Consider the following 14,148-nt stretch of genomic DNA (forward strand, 5'->3'; position numbering starts at 1 on the left):
TTGTCATTTTACTTTGTATATTATTGTAGTACTCACTCCTTTTGTATAATAAAAAAGAACTTTGACCCAGCAAGTTGGTCTATTCCGTCTCTCCAAAATCTGCGAATTTGATAGTATAAATTTGAGTGTTTGACGTTTTTTTTTTTTTAAATTCAAACCCTCATGACCAATAAATTTGGCATCTTTTGACACTCTTAGATATGCTTGTCAAAAGAGCCAAATATTATAAATTAATTTTGCGTGCTAGATTATGCTGAGACTAGGTCAGATCCAAAACCCTTATCAAGTAGCCTAACTTTGTCCCACTTGGTAATGAGAACCTCGTAAATTTTGAAAGGAAGTAGTAGATAGAAGGAAAACGAAAGAGAATTGGAATCTTAGAATGAATAATCCTGAAAATGCGTAGATATCTGAAGGACTTGAAATGACAAAAAACGACAATCTGTCTGCATTTGCAAAATGGGCAAATGACGAAATCCCTGATTCTTATGGTTAGGTTTTCTTTGGCTGCTTGCTGAAGGCAGCATGTGCCCATGAGATCAGATCACTATAATTTAGAACTAGCAAAATTTTCTGGTTCAGAACCTCAATACAATCAAGTTTAGAGGGTTCAAACTTCAAAATATTTTAGGAAAAGAAAGATGAGATAAAGTTTGGTTGATGGTGGTCTAACACTTGTGGGATGAGGATGATGCTTCACTTGCCACAAACTTTTGCATCAAATACATTACAAGAGAATGACAACTAGACATTTAACCATTTAATGATTGTTGGTTCCATTCAATTACTCTTTTTCACCTTTTGAATATGTATAAAATAATCAAATTTTACAAAAGATGTATATGCAGGTGTTCAAATAAAATATTAAATAAGTTTTTGAGAAAAAAAATAATATAAAGTGAGTTCGCAAAAATTACAGTGATGGATTTATAGGTATTAAAATTTTTTACTTTCTTAGTATATTTAATAAATATAAAAAAATAACTCAATTTAATTAGTGAGGATAAAATCGGTTACAATTCTATTTTACTTGAATTTCAATGGTTTAACGAGAATAAATAACTAATTAAAGACAGTCCACTTACACATTTAAATATTTTTTATAACTAACTCTAATCAAGTTGGTCTAGACTCGATAAAAATCACTTTCAACACACCAGTCTGTATCACACGCACATTTCAATAACACAACTTTTTCATTTTCGTCTTCTCCTTTTTCTTATCTGTTTCTTCCTCCTCCTCTTCCTTTTAAATTCGTACACGTCTTCTTCTTCTTTTGTGATGCGGTGTTTTCTTCTTCTTCTTCTTTTCCTTTTCGCTATCTTTCTCTATAGTGATATCATTAAATAATTTTAGAACCGAAAATATTATCAAAACGAAATCATTGTATAATACCAAATGAATCGAAAATTATCCATTATATAAATTCGAATTCAGAAACACCTGTGTCTCGAATGAACTGAAAATATTATCAAAATGAAACCGTGATATAATACTAAATGAACCGAAAATTGTGTTCATAAACAATTGGATTTAGTGATTGCATTCCATTCCATTCAATTCAAAATTGAATAATATAAACCTCATCCACTTGATTCGATTTAGAAGAAAAATTCAAATCGCTCTCATTCAACTGATTTGGACTTGAATCATTCATTGTTTTGAACACTATAATCTGTTTCTGTTGAACTATTTTAAGTTCCTACTTCTGATTTATTAGTAATTTAATTCATATTTGAACAAACAGTTAAAAAATTACTTAAAGAATAAAAAGAAGAAGACGCAACATTGAGAAAGAAGAAGAAGAGGGGAAGAAGAAGAACCTGCGTGTGCGAAATTGGAGAAAAAGAAGAAAACGAGAACTCGAGAAGGAAATGAAGAAGGAGAAGGAAAAGGAGAAAGAAACGCGTAATTTAAAAGGTTGTTATAATAACTTGATTAGATTTGGTTAAGTATTTTGCTTACATGTAGAATTTTATTAAATTAAAAATAGATTTTAAGGATTTTGGTTTTTGGTAGAATTTAATTAAAAAAATCAAAGAATCACATATGACATATATGACTATTAATAACAACAAATCAAGATTGAGAATTAAGATTTTTAATAATTGTGTTTATATATTCAAGTATGCTTTCACTTTTAGATTTTTTTTAATAATTTAATATAGATGATCCTAGTAGAGTTAGAGCTCTCGGAATTCCAACAATATATTCTTGACACAATTATGAAACATGTATATATAAAATTTTAAGAACTTATAAGTTTAGCTTTTCAATTTTTCAATGATTTCTTGGTATGTTTTTCTTATAGAGTTATTAGTTCATTATCACAAATATTTTTCATGGTATGTTTTTTTATCAAAAGCTTACTTGGTATTTTATGTTCTTTAGAAACAGATAAATCTGTTATAAAATTTTTAAGGATTTATTTATCATCTTATCCTATTAGTCTATATATAAAGTCTTGAAAATGGAAAAAATTTTCATGCGAAAACCTCATATGAAACTTTAGTTAGATCAAATCAAGTTAATTCCTTCATAATTAGATCAATATTGGTAGTCCAATCAGAATAAATAATAACAATTATATTATACAAATACTAAAAATTAGTTACTATATAAAAATATTTTTTAGTTTTATTAAAACAAATTATGTAATATTACTGTAAAAACATTTAATTATTCTAATATATTAAATTTAATTATTACAGTGATGCCTGATTATTTTCTAAAAGTTTATTTCTTTTTGAAGAATCAACCTTTATAGACTAATAATTAACTAAAGAATAAAGTTTTACCATCAACTAAAATATTTAATCAAATTCAATTAAATTGTTATAATAATTTATTACATTAAAGTGTGTGCACTTTTCTTTTTCCTTCTCTTTACACCTCTTATTCCGACTCTTCTTGTTTTTTTTTCTTTTTTTTTAACTTTCTCTTTTATTATCATAATCGTTATCACTACTACCACCATCTCCATCTCCTTCTCCTCTTCCTACTCCTCCTTCTTTTCTAATTTGAATTTCTTTTTTTTCCTTTTTTTTCTTCCTCCTCCTCTATCATCATCATCATCATCATTGTTATCATTGTCATCGTCGACTTCTTCTTATACATAAATAACATTGTTTATTCTCTTTCAAATTTTTGCACTTGTTCTTGTTAATTTAATTGTATTATCTATAGATTTTTTCACTTATTTTTTTTTATCAAAATTTGTAAATCTGCAACTCAAGTCTTTATGAAATAAATTCTTAGTTCTATCACATCATTCAGTTAAAAATGTCGGTATTAGAGTGAAGATATTTTAGTGTTGTTGTTTAGAATTTTATGTGTTGTTTTATATATTAGATATGTCATCGAAAAAGGAGAAGAGAGACAAGTGTTGGTACTGTTATGACTTGGGAATTGGAGAGTTGTGGTTGTCGGAGCCAGTGATACGTGTTGTGGTGGTGGTGGTGGGTTTAGAGAGGGTTTTGTTGTGGAAGAGAGGGAAAGAAGAGGGTTTAGAGATATAGTTGGTGGTGGTGGAGATGGCGCACAACAGTTGATGCGAGAGGAGAATAGAGAATGGAAAGTGAAGCAGCGGCCATGAGAAAACGTGTTGCCCTCCTCCATTACGTCACAGTGGGTCGTACTCTCTTGCGTCGCCGTCGCATGCGTCCTGCCTCCCTCGCCGGCGCCGAAGGAGGAGGAGGAGGAGGAGGAGGAGGAGGGATTGGTGGTGGTTTTTATAACACCCTAATTATCCTAAGCCTTACCTCGCATCATAAAGCAAATGTTAATCAAAGGTTACGACAATTCTAAAGCTAGTACATATTTATATAGAAGGAAATAATATATTCTAGAAGCCCGATGAAGGATTAAGCTAAAGCCAAGGTTAATCAAAGGTCACGACAAATCTAAGGCTTATACATAAATATATATAGAAGGATTAATAATTCTAGAAGCTCGATGAAGAAATAAGCTAAAAAACAGAGTTTAAAAAGCACAGAGCGTTCACACGAAGCTACAAACTTAAGGCACAAGATGTACATATATATATATCAAGACATATATAGATATATAAGAGCATAATAGTAAAAGATCTAGCCACAGCTCGCGGAGTTTAAGCCGGCTAGTTATATACAGACAATACAGAGTTTTTGAAAGTAAAACATCTTATACAATATTTCTCTCAAAGTAAGCCTCTAAGGCATAGATAAATACAAAAATGAGAGATCTACACAAAATAAACCAAGACTTCCAAAACATAGCAAGGATCCTTCGCTTTGTCACCATCAAGCAACTCACCGAGGTGGGTTGCGATCTACATCTGAAAAATAACAATAGAATATGGTATGAGAACTGAAGGTTCTCAGTATGGTAATAGTACCCAATGATGTAAGATATGAGATTCCAGGATGCTAGAGAAAATCCTAGAACTTCATATCCGTCACAAGATTCAAGCTTAAACCTTAAGTAAATTTAAAACGTTAACTTTAAAATCACAACGAAAAATGGTAATCTAACTTAGTGGATTTCTAATCTAACGATTCTCTGCTGTTCCACAGCCTTCGCCAGCCTAACCGCCATGCGATCCATCGTCATCTCCTTCCGAACCTCTTCAATCTTAGTAAAATACACAGATAATAACAATGCAAGTAAAGCACAAGTATAAGCATGTATATCAAGTAATTCAATAAGTATTTAGGCATGTTAAACACTTAGGCAAACAATACAAGTCGGAAAAGCAAACAAACAAATAGAATATGCACATGATGAATACCTGTCCTATTTGGTTGTGATATCACATTGTCGGTTCAACTGCCAACCCGACACATCTCCATGGAGATGTCGCCTTTCGATCACGAACATAGATACGGAAACCCCCCACGGCTATAGTGTCGGGCACACTCATGGGATCCGAAAGGATGTGAGCGGTATAACACCCTATACCACACAGAGCTTTACACCTAGGATGTAAAGCAGAGGTGGCGAGGCGCTACGACCTCTAAAATAAAACTTATATATATAATATAGTTAAAGAAGATTTATTCTAGGAGCCTTTGAAAAAAGTTAGAAATCGAAAATGGCAAAAACGAGAAGCGCAACACTCATACTACGTAAACGATAAACAGAAAAAATAAGAGAAGCTAACATGGATATAATCGAAAGAGAGCTCCAAGGTACAAATATCAAAGTTCAAGACTCAACTCGCAAAGATAAACCGATTTGAGCACATAAGTATATAACATATATATAAGAGAACCCAAAATAACCCAAAATACAAAATTACAGAACCTATTTCTCCAAAATAACCTCTAAGATGAAGTTAATACATTAAATACATAAAAAGTGGAGATAAAAGTATCTACATATATACATATATCTAAACTAAAGCCCCAAAGACAAGGATCTTCGCTATAAGAGCTTCCAGTATGCCTCAACGAGGTGCCACGCGTCCTGCATCTGAAAACCACAAAATATGTATGGGATGAGAACTGGAGGTTCTCAACATGGTAACGGTTCCCACATAACTAATATATAAGGTTCCGGGAAAGCCAAAGGCAATCTTAGAACTTTCGACAATAGATTCAAACTTAAAAATAACATTTTAAACCATAAACAGGGTGAGGTATCTAAGGATTCCTAACTTAACTCCTAAGTTCATCATCCCTTTTCTCCAATCCTCCGAAACACCGATGCACAAACAGACAAAGCAGAAGACAAGCACAAGTAGATATCCAAATATAGCAATTATAGCAAATAAGCATAGATATTCAAGTAAGCAAATCCAAGTAGTGCGAAACCAAATAAGTCACATAAATGCATATGATGCATGCCTCTCCTACTGGATGTGAGCCCACGTGTTGGTTACTTTGCCAGAACCCGACACATCCGGTAGCTAATTCGGATATCATCCTCTTGAAAACCGGCGAGCTTTACACCACCACAAACCTCACCTGGCAAGCAGTATACCACCACAAACCCCACCATTGCGAGCGGTGCACCACCACGAACCTCGCAAGATCTTCAATTGGAAAAACAACATACACATGTGGGCGGTAAACCACCACAAACCTCACAAAGCATTTTCATTTAAAACATGTGGGCGATACACCACTAGAAACCCCATAAAATATCTCGACACTGGACAAGTGGTAAACCATCACAGACCTTGCCAAGTCAAGCTCAAAACAAATCCATTCTCAAATTCATTATAACTCATTTATTCACATCCCTTTTACAATCATTTAAAATCATTCACTAAGGCCAGATTCTTCATATACATATCACATTTACACACTTCTCATTCATACTTTACCACTTCTCTAATTTTCTTCATCTCCAAGTTACTATTCCTCCTTATCTTCTTCTCACTTCTCAATATACAACTAAGATTTAGGGGATAAAAGAGTGAAAATAGAGGTTTAGATGTCCAAAATTATATTTTAAAACACAAAATTTATGTTTGCTGAAACAGGAGTCACGTGTACACGTGGGAGTGCATTTTTGAAAGGGCACGCGTACGCGTGAGCCACACGTATGCGTGGGTGTATAATTTTCTATGCTCGTGTACGCCCCCTGCTCGTGTATGTGAGATTCCCAACCCGAATAAGTTGGTCGCGTCGCGTGCAGTGGTTGCGTACGCAAGTTATGCAGAACAGCAAAAATGCCGAATGCTGCAGAATTTTCAACTTTACACTCCAAATTTTCAACGCACATAACTTTTTTGTTTTTAAACATTTTTCATTCGTTCTTCGAACGGCATAAACTTCACGAACCCAATTTCCATATGAAATAAGTTTGAAACAATTTGAGAATTCGGAAGCCGAGTTATGACTCACTGAAGTTTGGCCAAAAATAAACTTTTCACAAAATTTTCACAAGATTTCTAAACCTCAATTTTCACAACACTTCAATTCCATCCCTTTTAAATCTTACTAAACCACATCAATCCAAGCCCCAACATTACACAATATACCAATTTTATAAGTACGGTGACTTCCACACAATAATTCATTCTCGTACCAAATGACAACCACTTAGCCAATCCACATTCAATCTAACTCAATATGCTATAAAATACATCACAATCAATATCATTATCATAACATCATGGTTATCATTGTTCAACACACACTCAAGGTTAGTTCTCAACATTCTCATCTTCCAATTCCTAACAACCAAAATCATGCATACATGTTTCAACCTATCTTATGGTTATCTATTCTATATTTTCACAAGACATTACATTTTAATTACGAGAAACCAAAATCATACATTGACCGATTCTCCAGTAAATCCGGAACACCTCTCTTATATACCACACACCAAGCTTTGAAATCCCAGCTCCTTTCCAAGCAAAACCCAGCCTCCAAGGCTTGATCAAAAGCTTGCAAATTCTCAAATCGACTCCAATCAACAACTAATTTTAATCTAACAACACAATTATCATCACAATCAATGTAAAACCCACTAAATCAATATTTCAAAAAGGTTTTGAGGGTGCTTACCTAACCCTCCGCTCCAAGAGCTAAACCCGACAACACCCGTAAGTCAATTCGAACCTAAACACCAAAATTAAACAAAATTCAACATAGATACTCATTGAATTTTGAAATTTGGGGAGGAGAGTTCTGAAATTAAGAAGTGGGTTCCATACCTAATCAAGGACTGGCTTTGTAGTGCTCGACGCTGCGGTCGTGTGACCGCATACGGTGCGGTGATCAAAATTCCGGATTGAAAGTTACTATGAATTGAAAATCGAAAAAGGGTTAGGTTTTGGTGGCTTCTTCAATCTCTCTTCTCAGCGCTGGAAATGGAGTAATGAATGGAAAATTGGCTGAAGTGAAGTGTTATATATGTTGGGCCTTAGGCCTGGTTTGGACCTGGTCTAACCGGTTTGGTTTGTTCGGCCCAATCTTAGGCCAAATTCTTTAAAATTAGTGTTAAAATTCTTATTTTAATTAGCTGTACCTCATTAAACTATAAAATCTCATTTTCTAATTTTTTTATTAATAATTAATTTATTAGCTAATTATTTACTAATTTTACGGGTTTTACAAGCGGGATACTCTGCCTCAGACCTCACATCTCAACGTAAGCGGGATTAACCACCGTCCTTACGTCGCCACCATGACCTCGACAAGCAGGATTAACCACCATCCTTGCCAGGCGCATATCGTCTCAACAATCTCAATAAAAAATATTACATCAGGGGTTTTCAGAAATTATTTTATTCAGTAATCAGTAGTTCACCACTTCTACAACTCGTATCAGTAATCATCAATACAATACCCCGCCTTCTCACTCAACCAAATTTGCCATCAGTACTTCAGAAACCTAAGTTTTTGTTTTCTAAATTCATGAAAAATTCATCTAATTAAGTCACTAATTCTCTTCTATAGGTCTTTAAGCCTAACTACAAAATATTACCTTTAAACTGCATCTTGGAGAAGTTTTGAAAGTTTGGAGAATCCTTAAAAACAAAGAAAATTATTTTTCAGCCAAACAGGGGTCTCGCATACGCAAGCCCCTGCCTTGCGTACGCATGCTGTTGAAAAAGGGGTGGTCGCATACGCAACCCCCTGCTCGCGTACGCGAGTGTCCCAACCTGAATGGGTTACTCATATCGCGTGTTAAAGTTCGCGTACGCAAGGTTGCAATTTTGATAGCTCGTGTACGCATGCAGTGCCTCGCGTACGCGAGTGGCCAAACCCGAATGGTTTGGTCACGTTGCGTGCACTGTGTTGCGTACGCAAGGGTTGAAAATCTGTTAGCTTGCGTACGCAGGCAGTGCTCGCGTATGCGAGTCACCCAACCCGAATGGGTTGGTCGCGTCGCGTTCCCCCTGTCGCGTACGCAGCCCACACCAGGCTTAGAAAAATTTCAAATGTTATAAAATTCAGTTTTTTGGCACCAAACTTTAAACAATCATAACTTCCTCTATAAAAATCTATTTTCTTCAAATTTTATATCAATTTAAATCTCTCAAAGCAACCTAAATTTTATTTAGTTTCAAACTTTGGAAATCAAGTTATGATTCGTCAAAGTTCACCAAAAACTAGTTTTTACAAAAAACAACAAGGTTCTCAACTTTCCAAAATTCACAAATCACAACCAAAACCCAATCAAAACCAAATATCATACACCCAAAACAGTTTCAAATTGACTAAATATTATTCATGCACCTTCTATGTCATTCCTTATCATACCAACATACAATTTCACACATTTTATCCACAAATTCTCACTCAATGCATCATTCCACTATCCTCAACTTTCACCAACATCATTAAGCATCAAAATTCCCTATAAACACTCCAAATCATCAAGTTCATGCCTCATTCCAATAATGAATAATAATATCAAAGTGCAATATCATAATTCATTAAATCAACAACACCATCATATATTATCAAATCCAACAATCAATTCAATCCAAGCCTATCTTATAGGTCACTAGTCTAAGTGTCCAAAAATATTATATATTACATAGAGAAAACCGAAATCATACCTTAGTCAATTCCTAATATGTGCAAAACACCAAATATGTGCCCAACAAGCTTCCGATCACAAGAGTTAGCTCCCTTGAGCTCCAATTCCACAAGTTCAACCCCTAATTTGGTTTTTCATCAATAATATTTAATCTAAACCACATATATCACTACGATTAACCCCTAAACTCAAAATCTCAAGAATTCATATAAAGTTTAGGGCTCTTACCTTCTCCAATGATCATAGGATTAGAACCTAATACTTTTCTCAAGTTAGATTGATTATAAACACATTAAAACATCAAAATCTCAAAACCTCAAGCACTAAATTTTTGAATTTATGGAAGGGAATGCTGAAAGGAAAATCTAGATTTTGTTACCAGTTTCTTGGGTGAGTTTTATAGAGCTCTTTGTGGCGATCGCATGGCCGCAAACGGTACGACGATCGGAACTTCATAGCTCAAGTTATGAGCTTAGGAAGTTGGAAGTGAATAGTGATAATGAAAACCCTTACTCTCTTCTCACTTCAGCAGCTCTCCCTCTCTTGAATGTATTTAGTGAGCTGAAATGGGTGCCTTTGAGTGCTTATATATGTTGGGCTTGGACTCAACTTGAGTTCGGTCCAACTCGTTAGCGTTTTTAGTCCGTTTGACTTAATTTTAGGCCAAACATTTAAAATTAGTGACCGGTTTTTAATTTTAAATGTTTTCCTGAGGTTTTCTACTGTTTTTAATTATTCTCGCACAGTACCATATAGATTTAAGCCGGTATTGCCAGTTAATTTACCAGCTCGCGTTTCTATGCAATTTTTCGTAGAAAATTATATTTTCTGACTCAAAAAATCTATTGAGTCCAAAAATCATATTTAAATTTCCTAATTAATATTCTAAATTTTTATAATCTATTTTGGACCATTTAATTATTTAATTAATCGGTTAATTAATCGTGGTTCTTACAGTTTTAACGTCGCCGGAGCTCTCTTCCGAGCATTTTTCGTTCACTGTGACATCAACTTTTCATGTTAGAGGTGATTTTGTCGAATTTTAAAATTTTTTGGGGATTATTTTGTCAATAACAAAAGTCAGGGACTATTTTGTCGGCGTTAGAATCTTTTGGATACCGATTTAGTATTTACCTCTTATTATTATTATTAGAGAAAAGAACAAATAGGTCCCAGATTTTTTATTCCGCGGACATTTTTGTCTTTGAAGATTGAAAAATGCATTTTAGTTCCTGACCTTTTAAAAAATTAGACATTTAAGTCCCTCCATTGAATAAGATCCGTCAAACTCAATAGAAAAGTATGACGTGACTTCTGTTAGACTGATCCTACGTTGAGGGAGAGTTTTCAAAACGGTACAAATTAGTGCCCCCTCCTTCAAAACGACATCGTTTTGAATAGTACCCCTCTACTTCAAAGGCTCGTCCCTTCCCATCGCCACCATATACTGTTGCAACTTCCACAACCATCCCCCACCTATGCTCTTGCTCTTTATTGTTACAAATTTTCAGTTTTCCAAGCTCAAAGAATGAAAAATGAATACACTCAAGCACCATCCTAAAAAGAAGAAAGGTGGGTGGTACGTTGAGATAATGGTAGAGACAAGTGGGCATATGCGACCATCAAGAGTGACAACTTTAAAACCAACATTTTCATTTGAGCTTCTAACTTCATCTGCAAAAAAAAGAAACAATTACATGATTTTGATAACCATGACATGAATTCATAAAAGCGAAGAAGAATTTGGGTAGTTTATGAGTATTGAAGCCTTGAAGCTCGAGATTTAGATGGAAAGTTTTAAGGGACTCGAAGACTTGGATTATAAGAGTATTTTTTCCAACACCCTGTAATTGAATGATAAGTCAAATTAGGAATTAGATGATAATGATTTATAGGGGACTGGTGACGAAGAAGCATTTTCCGAGAGCGACAATTGTTCCTCTAACTTTGTTGTTGTGCCAATGGTATCGAAAATAAAAAGTGAGAGTGAGAAATTTTCTTATGTAATGCTATTGGATTGAATTTGACCACTGCCTGTGGCGGTGTTGGTGCCAAATCCACCATTGGAGGGGGGAAAGCAAGTTTCGACAAAAAGAAGAACAAAAACAAAAACCCTAACGAACATGAGAAAAACCCCTTCACCGACGAGCAGGACAACACACGAGCAGTAGGACAGCACACGAGCAGTAGCAGCATAGAAGAGCAAACGCAGGACCAGAGGATCTTTAAGGGAAGGGTACTCACCAAACAGGATCATTTTAAAGGAGGGGACTAATTTGTCCCCGTTTTGAAAACTCTACCTCCACGTAGGAAACTATAACAGCCAGATCAGTTCAACGGAACCAGTTCAAATTTTTTCGTTGGATTTAATGGATCCTATTTAATGGAGGTCCAATTTTTTAAGAGGTCAGAGACTTAAATGTATTTTTCAATCTTTGATGACGAAAATATTTGTGGGGCAAAAAGTTAAGAACCTATTTGTCTTTCTCTCTTCTTCTCCTTATTATTATTATTATTATTATTATTATTATTATTATCTTTTGATAACAATGCACTCACTAGATCCTACTGCATGAGTGAAGGTCATATATGATACAACACAATCAACACTCAGCACAAAGATCATAAACAATTTAAAGACACCACAACAAGCATCATAAAGATTCCAAGCATAATACAACATCACTAATACACATGAAGTTATGAACAACAACTTTTCAAGCACCCATGAACCAGAACAGACATAAAAATGCAGACTAACACAAGCATAAAAAAGAAATAAACAACTGGCTGCAACTCCTTTATGGTCGCCTCTTCAAGACAAAATTTTCTCCTCCCCTACAGCAACTAATTTTTTGTCTCCCTCTCCTTTAACCACATTTTTTTATAGTGCTTCACCGAAGGAGAGATATCCTCCACATTAGCAACGCCATTATTGAACACTACATTATTTTATGTCCTCCAAACACACCAAACCACAGCAAAAAACCAAAATTATCCAACTCTATTTGGCTCTCCTAGGTAGAACACGAATTGACCATGATTCAAAACACTCTCTACAATTACTCGGCCATGTTCATTACAACCCATTCAAGCACAAAATCTCACTCCAAACGTCCAAGATGTGTCACAAGTGAAAACTAATTAACTGATGGACAGTTTGCAATCATACCACACAATCCACACCTTGATAAAGATTGATTAACACATCTGGTCAATTTATCGCTCTTGTTCAGCCTTTCTAATTAAAATTACAAACCAAGTCAAAAGTTTCACCCGCTTTCTCATAAAGCCCGTGGGAAACGGTTATGCTAGATACCCTTTGGAAGAGAGATGGAGAGATTGAGATTACGAGACAAAGAGTGAAATAAGTCTCAGTATTGTATTTGGTATAAAGTGGAAGACATAGATTAAAATAATAATGAAATCCTAATTTAATTTGTACAAAAAGTAAAGTTAGAATTAATTAATTGGAATGAGAATATTTTAGGTATAAAATGTTATTAAAGTTTGAGTCTCTGCTCCAAAATATTTCAATCCTCTTATATCTCCACTTTTTAGAAATACTGAAATACTAAAATTTTAATACCAGTTTTTTTATTAACAAATATAATACTAAATTTCAGTCTTTTAGTCTCTATCCAATACCTCAAAACAAACACTATCCTAAAAAATTAATTAAAAATATAATCAATAGAGCCAACTAATTTTAAAATAAGAAGTCTATTATAAAAAAAAATTCCCACTACTTCTAAATTTTTTAAATTTTAAAATTAAAAATATAAAAAATTAGTAAAATACCTGCAAATAAATAAGATTTCACAACATAATGTCCAACACCGTCCATGTTTTCATACTAATTTATCTGCTCCGTCCCTATAAATACCAACTCTTACAAAAGTAGAGAGAATTTAAGTAACAAAAAGACTATACCTATAACAAAATTTGTTTATTAAATTAATTCTTATATATTTATAAAACTATATCTGTTATTTAACTCATTTTAAATATCGCTTACATAATAGGATTGGTCATTTATTCAAAAAGTCAGTTAGTCTGTTATTCTATTTAAATCTTTGATAATTATTAGAAAAATAATAAAAAATTAATAAAATTTATTATTTTTTATTATTAATATTTAAAAAATAAATAAAATATGTTATTAAATTATTAAAAAAATTAAATTAATAATTAAATAATAACTAAAATATTATGGACCTTCATAATAATTTCATGTGTATATTAGTTAATGTAAAAAAAATATACAAATTCAAAATACATTTTCAAAGAAAAACATACATGCAAAGATGGAATAAATAATAAAATAAAAAGTACATACAACTCAACAATTCTTAAAGAATATACTTTTACAAGAATCTTGACAAAAAGAAAAAAGTAACAATTCTAACAATAACTAATAAAAAAAGAGAACAAACATCGTATAAGAAGACTAAATCCATAAACTAAAATAAATATAAAAATCAAACTACTAAATAAAAATATTATTTTTTATAATTCTAATATTTAAATCTTTTATACTACAAATTATTTTAAATAAAATATTTTTTAAATTTAACTTTAATTTATATATATTTAATTTAATTCTACAAAACATAGTTATTTTTAATATTTATTATATACTATTATTAATTTAACGTTTTATTA

The sequence above is a fragment of the Arachis duranensis genome, chromosome 4, assembly GCF_000817695.3.
Source record: "Arachis duranensis cultivar V14167 chromosome 4, aradu.V14167.gnm2.J7QH, whole genome shotgun sequence".
Taxonomy (NCBI): domain Eukaryota; kingdom Viridiplantae; phylum Streptophyta; class Magnoliopsida; order Fabales; family Fabaceae; genus Arachis; species Arachis duranensis.